We start from the raw sequence: 9,075 nt of genomic DNA on the forward strand, positions 1-9,075 counted from the left end.
GAAACATTGCATTTTTTCCCATTTTGGAAAAACATTCACAGTTTCCTCCCAGTTTGAGGGTGCCATTAGAAATTGCAAAACTCTCTCAGTATCACTTTGTTTTGCACAAACATTTCTTTATAATGACAAGCAGATAGCATGGGGACTGTCCTCTTTGACAAGGTTACTCTGGTGCTCTGGCTCAAGGGACAAAGAACACTGTTTGAAAATGCAGCAGGCAGACATGCTGGACAGAATTACTGTCATTCATTAGCCCTACAGCAGGTATAAAGGGACCATAGCAGTGGTGCTCTGCTCTTTTCATAGGCAGAGTGGGAGGCTGATTTACAGCACTGTTCTGAACCCATCCCTTTGAAGTAACAAATTAATAATAAAAAGAATATGTAAAACTCCACACCACAGCATTTTGTGTACTTCTGCAGAAGAGGCTTGGATAGCAACTGTTCTGAATGCAGAGGTTTATGCTTGAAGTCTCAAGCTGCCTGAGGCTTGCTCACTCTGTCTGAAAGTTAGCTTTAGCATGTTTTGCATCTTACCAGATTCTCATCTGTCTGGTAATCGAAAGGCAGTGCCAGCTGCACAGCAGAAAGAATGAAGTCTTACATAACCTTTCACCTAGCCTCAAAACAACTTCATCAAGGGCAGTGCTCATAATGGCCAAATGGCAGTGAGTAGGAGAGAGAGTTACATTCCCTCACAGCAATGAAGTTATTTTTTTTAGGCTTTTTATTTTTAAATATTGAATTTTTACAGAATCAGAGAATGGTTTGCATTGGAAGGGACCTTAAAGATCATCTGGTTCCAATCCCTTGCTGTAGGCAGGGACATCTCCTTCTAGACCAGCTTGTTTAAGGCTCCATCCAACCTGGCTTTCAATGCTTCCAGGCTTGAAGCCTCCACAACTTCTCTGGACAATCTGTTCCAGTTCCTTACCACCCTTGTGGGGAAGAATTCCTTCATAATGTCTCCTCTGAATTAAGCTTTTTCCAATCTGAAGCCATTACCCCTCATCCTGTTACTCCATATCTTTGTAGAAATTCCCTCTCCAGCTGTCCTGTAGCCCCCTTCAAATACTGGAATGTTGCTATGTCCCCCAAGAGCCTTCTCCAGGCTGAACAACCCCAACTCTCTCAGCCTTTCTTCATAGCAGAGATGCTTCAGCCCTCTGATCATCTTTAAGACTCTCCTCTAGACCCAGAGCTGGATATAGGACTCAAGGTAGGATATTAAATTTTGCAGGATTTAATAAGAACAGGGTTCATTCAGTTCTCCCCAGCAGCAGAGCAGAGCTTGAAAGGTCTGTGGTCATGATTTGTACGCTACTCATTAGCAGAGAGGTCATCCATCTTTGCTTTACCATCCCAGTGACAGGTTATTAGAGCTTCCACCAAAATGGGTATTTCTACCAACTTGATTTGCAGCAGAACACATCCAGTGGGACCTCACTGCTGTTTGCAAGTGCAATGCAAAATGCCTCTGATGAGACGCAAGCACAAAGTTTGAAATAATACAGTCAGGGCAGAAGTGTAATTAAAAGTAAAGTAATGAAAATACACCCTAAAATTGAGGTTGTTAATTAAAATTGCACTTAGGACACACAAACAAACAATAAATAGATCTTGACAGTTTTCTCTTCTTATGTAAATGAACATGGGAAATTAATGTGCAGCCTTCTCACATACCAACACAACAGTCCTTACTCATCTTTGGGATGGAATCTCTAGTCCAGGTCACTACACACTGACGCTCAGCGTGTGCTTCATCCAACTCCTAGAGTTTCCCTTCCTCACAGGTCTGGAAACTGGGATGTGTCTATTAGTCAGGAAGAAATTATTCAATTAGAGTGTGTGCTTCCTTATTTTGTCTTCATGAGCTGTCTGCTTTTGCCATCTAAAGCCCTACTGTTTATATTTTGCATGGGAGAGTTTACAGTTTCTAATACACTTACTATTGACTGAATTCCCTTAAGTGTCACATTTCTTAGTTAAACCACAAAGAGCAACACGTCAAGCAAAGAGACTGAGCTCATTCCAATAAATCAGTGTGCAGAGATGGCTCAGTTGCATCATGAAGCTCAGTTTAGGAGACACACACTCTCTTAGTGGCTGAGGGAAGGGCTGTGGGTGTTCTTTACCTGGACTTCAGTAAAGCCTTTGACACTGTGTCCCACAGCATCCTCCTGGAGAAAATGGCTGCTCATGGCTTGGAAGGGTAAAAACCTGGTTGATGGGCAGCCCCAAAGAATAGCAGGGAATTAGGTTAAATTCAGTTGGCATCCAGTCATAAGTGGTGCTCCCCAGGACTCAGTGCTTTGGTTTGGATGAGAGGATGGAGGCACTCTCAGTAAGTTTGCAGAAGACAGCCACCTGGGAGGGTATGTTGAAGGTAGAAAGGGTCTGCAGAGGGACGTGAACAGACTGGATCAACACACCAAAGCAAATTACCTGAGGTTTAATGAGGCCAAGTGTTGGGTTCTGCACTTGGGTCACAACCCCCCCATGAATGGTACAGGCTTGGGGCAGAGTGGCTGGAAGCAACCCAGTGGAGAAAGACCTGGAGGTGCTTGTTGACAGCTGACTGAAGATGAACCATCATGTGCCCAAGAACATCAACAGCATCCTGGCCTGGATCAGCAGTAGTGTAGCCAAGAGGGCTAGGGAAAGGATTGCTGACTCAGCACCAGTGAGGTCACGCCTGGAGTACTGGGTGCAGTTTTTGAGCCTCTCATTCCAAGAGGGACATTGAGATGCTGGAGCAGGTCCAGAGAAGGGCAGCAACACTGGTGAAGGCTCTGGAGAACAGGTCTGGTGAGAAGTGAGTGACCTGGGCTTGTTTAGTCTGCTGAAGAGGAGCCTGAGGAGACACCTCATTGCTCTCTACAGGTCCTTGGAAGAAGGCAGGAGTGAGGTGGGTGTAAGTCTGTTCTCCCTAGGATCAGGTGATAGAACAGGAGGAAATGGCCTGAAACTGTGCCAGGGGAGGTTTAGGTTCGAGATTTGGAAAAATTTCTTTCCTGCAAGAGCGGTCAGGCATGGGAACAGGCTGCCCAGGGAGGCTGCCCAGGCATCACCATCCCTGCAGGTGTTCAAGAAATTTGCAGATACAGAACTTTGGGACATGGTTTAATAGCCATGGCCATGTTAGGTTAACAGTTGGACTCAGTGATCTTAGAGGCCTTTTCCAGCTGAAACAATCCTACAAAATAATTGTTTTGCATCTACAAAACACAGGAATACCCTGTTTGACAGCAAGGGACATTTGCTGCAAAAAACCCATTTCATGGTTGCCAAGAGCCAGAAATGACATAGGGATTTACAAACAAAATGCAGAGGTGTAGTGTTTTATTTCCTTGCTCTACCTGCTGTTAAGTTCCATCAGTGCAAACTATTTCATGAAAAAGACATTTAATTATAATTTCTTAAGAAGGAAAAAAAAATATGCCTCAGAGCTAAATGAACTACTCAGAATCATTATTTTGCTCTTTATAAGGAAGGGGCAGTAACTCCAGGATTTTCAGGCTGTTAAATTGCTTCAAATTCCCATCAGAAAAACAAGTCAGGGGAAAAATTAAAGATTTTCCTTAAAGCTGTGAGTAAATCTGTTTATGAACAGACCGTTGGAAAAGGGTTTCCAAAGCTGATCTGAAAATACATTTCAACACTTTTGTTTCCAGTGAATGGAACAACCAAATCAAAAGTGGAGAGATCACAGAATGCTGGGGGTTGGAAGGGACCTTCAGAGATCAGAGTCCCAGCCCCCCACAAAGCAGAACTCCACAGCCTTTCTGAGCAGCCTGCTCTAGGGCTCCATCAGCTTGCCAGTAAAGAACTTTCTTCTCATGTTGAGATGAAATATCCTGTGATTGAGACTAAATCCATTGCCCCTTGTCCTGTCACTGGGTATCACTGAAAAGAGACTGGCTTCATCCTGACAGCCACCCTTCAGATACTTGTAGGCATTGATAGGATCCCCTCTCAGCCTCTCTTCCCTAGACCAAACAGCCCCTTAACCCATTCTCATCACTCTCCATTGAACTCTTTCCCATAATTCCCTGTCCCTCTTGAACTGCAGAGCCCAGAACTGTACACAGGATTCCAGATGTGGTCTAACTAGGGCTGAACAGAGGGAGAGATGAACCTCTGGACACACTGTTCTTAACACACTCAGGTATGCTATTGGACTTCTTGACCACCCATGGATAACTTGGACTCCAAGGTCTAAATCAGTGAACTGCAATTTTGTTTTTCCCATTCATTATTGGAAGGAAAAGAAATCCATACAAAAAATTCCTAAAATGCAGCCAAGGAGAATCACCTCTACCACCAGTAACTAAAACTTTTGAGATCATCTAAGGAACACAAAAGGTGCACAAGTCCATGGGATCTGATGAGATGCACCTCCAGGTCATGAGGTAAATCACAGAATCACAGAATCACCAAGGTTGGAAGAGACCTCAAAGATCAGCAAGTCCAACCTGTCACCCAACACCTCATGACTAAACCATGGCACCAAGTGCCACATCCAAGCTCCTCTTGAACACCTCCAGGGATGGTGACTCCACCACCTCCCTGGGCAACACATTCCAATGGCAAATGACTCTCTCAGTGAAGAACTTTCTCCTCACCTCCAGCCTAAACTTCCCCTGGCACAGCTTGAGACTGTGTCCTCTTGTTCTGGTGCTGGTTGCTTGAGAGAAGAGACCAACTCCCTCCTGGCTACAACCTCCCTTCAGGTAGTTGTAGAGAGCAATAAGGTCGCCCCTGAGCCTCCTCTTCTCCAGGCTAAACAATCCCAGCTCCCTCAGCCTCTCCTCACAGGGCTTGTGCTCAAGGCCTCTACCCAGCCTTGTTGCCCTTCTCTGGACGTGTTCAAGTGTCTCAATGTCCTTGGTGGCTTTTTGTAACAGAGTTATAGCATGAGGGGATAAGGGAAGAGCAACTGATGTCACCTACCTGGACCTGTGTAAAACATTTGACACTGTCCTGTATGACATCCTGGTCACCAGACTGGAAAAACGTGGACCTGAAGGGTGGAAAAGGAATTGGCTGCATGGCCACACAGAGTATGCTCTAACATGCACTCATTTACTACTAATGATTACTTGTTATTACTTAATTGGAAGCACAAGTCACCTCCAGTATTTTCAGAACTGCACAGGGCATTGACTCCTTTGTTGAAATTCATTCTTTTAAAAAAAATATATTCTTTATTCCTGCTGCAAAAAGCAGGTATGCAATGAAATCACTTTGTAGAGAAAGAAGAACATGAGCTCAAATCCTGAAATTGTCTTCCTTTGTGTTGCCTTTGTCTCTCTTTTTGCAGATACAAAACCTTTTCATGTAAATGATTGGCATTTCAGCAGTGCTACTTTTATGTGCAAAGGAACATTTGCATCTCTGTTCCTGCCAATCATCATCTCAGCTGACTAAGAGATATTGCAAGTACATGACACATTCTCCCTGAAATCAGGTCTGGTGAGACTATACCTGGAGTATTGGGTTCAGTGTTCAGGGCCCTCATTCCAAGAAGGAGATAGAAGTGATGGAGGAGGTCCAGAGAAGGACAGCAAAGGTGGTGAAAGGTCTGGAAAAAAGGGCTGGTGAGGAGTAGCAAAGGAAACTGGGGTTGTTTAGTTTGGAGAGGAAACTCTTGGAAAGGAGCCCAGTGCTAATCCGTGTTCCTCAGCACCACATATGTGTCTTTTCAACACCTCAAGGAGTGGAGATTCAACCACCTACCTGAGGAAACCTGTTCAAGTCCTTGAGAACCCAAATAACTGAACACAATACTTAGAGCATGGCCCCATCAGTTCTGAGTCCAGGGGCATAATCACTGCCCTGGTCCTGCTGGCCACACTATTGCTGATCTAGGCGAGGATGCTGTTGGCCTTCTTGGCCACCTGGTCATACACTGGTTCATGTTAGACCCTTTGTCAACCAGCACCCCCAGATCTTCCTCTGCTGGGCTGTTTCCAGACACTGTTCTCTATGCCTGGAGCATTCATGGGGTTGTTACCCCAGCGCATTACCCAGATCTTAAGTCTCATCCCATTGGCTTCAGCCCCCTGACCCAGGCTGTCCAGGTAGGTCCCTCTGTGAAGTCTTCCTATCCTCAGAGCTCCCAGTGAGAAAGGCAGAGATTACACAGTCAGAACAGCATTTGACCAGAAGCCATGCAAAGTGAGTTTTCCCTTTCAAGCTTGTTAAAAATGGGAATAAAACAATCATGCAAATCTCTGACTTGACTCTTCCAATTCTGAAATAGCACTAAACATCACCATTGTCTTATTAACCTTTAACAGGACAAACAGGCTGGCCAAGGCTGCATCTTCCAAAGTAGGAATCTTTGAGCATTAGGAAATTTCCAAGCCAAGTGGTCCCAGTGTGTTTAAGTCCTATTGCAAGTTCAGTAGGGGCCTTTAGAGGTTCAAAACAAAACTACATAACATGAAATATGGCTTCTGCTGGATACAAAACTTCAGTTGGGAAAAACAAGTCTACAGGAAACAGCAGGAAAAAAAACAGCTGTCTGTTTGACAAGTTTTAAAAGAGCCAGACTTCCAGATACATTATCAGTTCTGAAATATAGCCACAGCTGAAAGAAAATGAAAGGGATAATTGGGATGACTAGTTTTATCTCACCTAGGCTACAGTTTCTAGATCCATAACCTTTAATTCAAGGGTAAAAAGCTAATAATATCTATTTGGGTGCATGGAGAAAGGCAAAGTATCTGAGAAAAGATACCAAATCTTGATTCATCCATGGCTAAAGCTGTTTCTACTCTAATGTGTACTAAAGCCAAGCTTCCATTTAAACTTGACCCTTAATTACTCAGTGATAGCAATTCTTTGTTGGTTTGTTGTTTTTCCAGACACTTCCAAGAAGCCCTTTAGGCAACTGCCAGAATATAATATTTCTGGCTGTTTGTTCTCCCCACAATTAATAGCACATAAATTCTGTATCCTTTCACTCTCTGCTTCCAAGAAAGCCACATCCCACTTCCCTTCTTTTTCCCTTCTCTTTCTGTATTAGCCACAGCTCCTGAAATTCGGAGGTGATGTCAAATTTTAAATCCATGAAGGTACAAAAGATTGCTTTTGTGTGGACATTCAGTAAATGCAAAAGAAAACAAGATAGCTGTTAGCATATTTGTTAGCAAGCAAAAGAAATTCCTTTTTAGAACAGAATAGAATAGAATAGAATAGAATAGAATAGAATAGAATAGAATAGAATAGAATAGAATAGAATAGAATAGAATTAACCAGGTTGGAAGAGACCTTTGAGATCATCGAGTCCAACCTATCATCCAACACCATCTATCAACTAAACCATGGCACCAAGCGCCCTATCCAGTCTCTTCCTAAACACCTCCAGTGATGGTGACTACCCTTCAGGTAGCTGTAGAGAGCAATAAGGTCACCCCTGATCCTCCTCTTCTCCAGGCTAAACAACCCCAGCTCCTTCAGCCTCTCCTCATAGGGCTTGTGCGCAAGGCCTCTCCCCAGCCTTGTTGAGAGTTTTGGAAGTTGTTTACGTTTCAGACCTTTCTTCCAAATATTTTTCACAGTGTTCAGGACTTTCAAAAAAATGGTCACAGCAGCATTATGCAAAAAGCTTCTAACTTCACCAGGGGGAATGCTGCCAAAATAGGAAAAAAATTTCCTAAGCTGTAGTATGATTTACAAATGCAGCTCCTTCTACTGAAGTGCTCTGATAAGCCCTTGAGCTTTCTGTGTATCCAGACTAAAACCACAAGTTTCAGATCTCTGGATGGTTTAAAACTCAAGCTTCCATGAAGTAAAACAAAGGTTCTGGCCCTTGTCTCACTTGCATTGACACTTGCTTGTTATTATTGAAACCAAAACCCACCAAAATAACTTCTTAATGAAAACCACTTCTTATTAGTAAAACCTACCTGAAAGACTTCTTATTAATAGAACTTGAAACCACCAGAGTAACAAATGGGATTGTATGACAAAATAAAGCTGCTGTAAATTATATATAAGGGAGTTAGTTGAAGAAGAGGTATTAAAAGGAGAAGTATTGAACTGGAAGAAATCATATTGGCAGAGTTATTCAACAGCTTGTTTTGAGGCTGAGGCTACCTGCCATTTTCCCCCTAACAGACCTGCCAACATAATAAACAGTTCTTAATTTGCTTTGGTTGGACAACACCTCTGAGATCTAACCTGTCAACCTAAGACCACCATGGCCATCAAACCATGTCCCACAGTGCCATGTCCACACAGTTCTTGAACACCTCCAGGGGTGGTGACTCCAAACATCTCCTTGGGCAGCCTGTTCCAATGCCTGACCAGACTTGCAGGAAAGAAATTGGTTTTAATACCCAACCTAAACATCCCTTGGCACAATTCCAGGCCATTTCCTCTTGTTCTGTCACCTGGTACTAGGGAGAAGAGACCAACCCCCACCATACTCCAACCTCCTTTCAGGTAGGTAACACAGAAAAAGATCAGAGAGGTGTAAGAATTCATGGCCTTAAGGAGAGGTGTAAGGCGTGCTGAACATACAATTAAGTGCAGGGCTTTTCATTAACAAGAGAAATCCTACCATAAATGGTAACTACCTCAACAGGAAATAATTGAAGAGGAAATTAATTTGAGTGTATGCCAGCCAAAGAGAAGTATGAGCTACCAAAACAGCATAGTGATGAAAAGACCAGCACCAGAACAAGGGGACACAGTCTCAAGCTGTGCCAGGGGAGGTTTAGACTCGAGGTGAGGAAAAGGTTCTTCACTGAGCGAGTCATTCGTCATTGGAATGTGCTGCCCAGGGAGGTGGTGGAGTCACCGTCCCTGGAGGTGTTCAAGGGGAGATTGGACGTGGCACTTGGTGCCATGGTCTAGTCGTGAGGTCTGTTGGGACAGGTTGGACTTGATGATCCTTGGGGTCTCTTCCAACCTTGGTTATACTGTGATACTGTGATATGATGCTAGAATGTATCAGGTGAAATCTCACTGCTAGAGATAGAGGTGAATTCATACCCACCAGCAAGGTTCTCCAGTATTTCTGAAGGTTGAGTTCCTGTCCAAAGGATTTCATAACACAATACAC

The sequence above is a fragment of the Dryobates pubescens genome, chromosome 4 (assembly GCF_014839835.1).
Source record: "Dryobates pubescens isolate bDryPub1 chromosome 4, bDryPub1.pri, whole genome shotgun sequence".
Lineage (NCBI taxonomy): Eukaryota > Metazoa > Chordata > Aves > Piciformes > Picidae > Dryobates > Dryobates pubescens.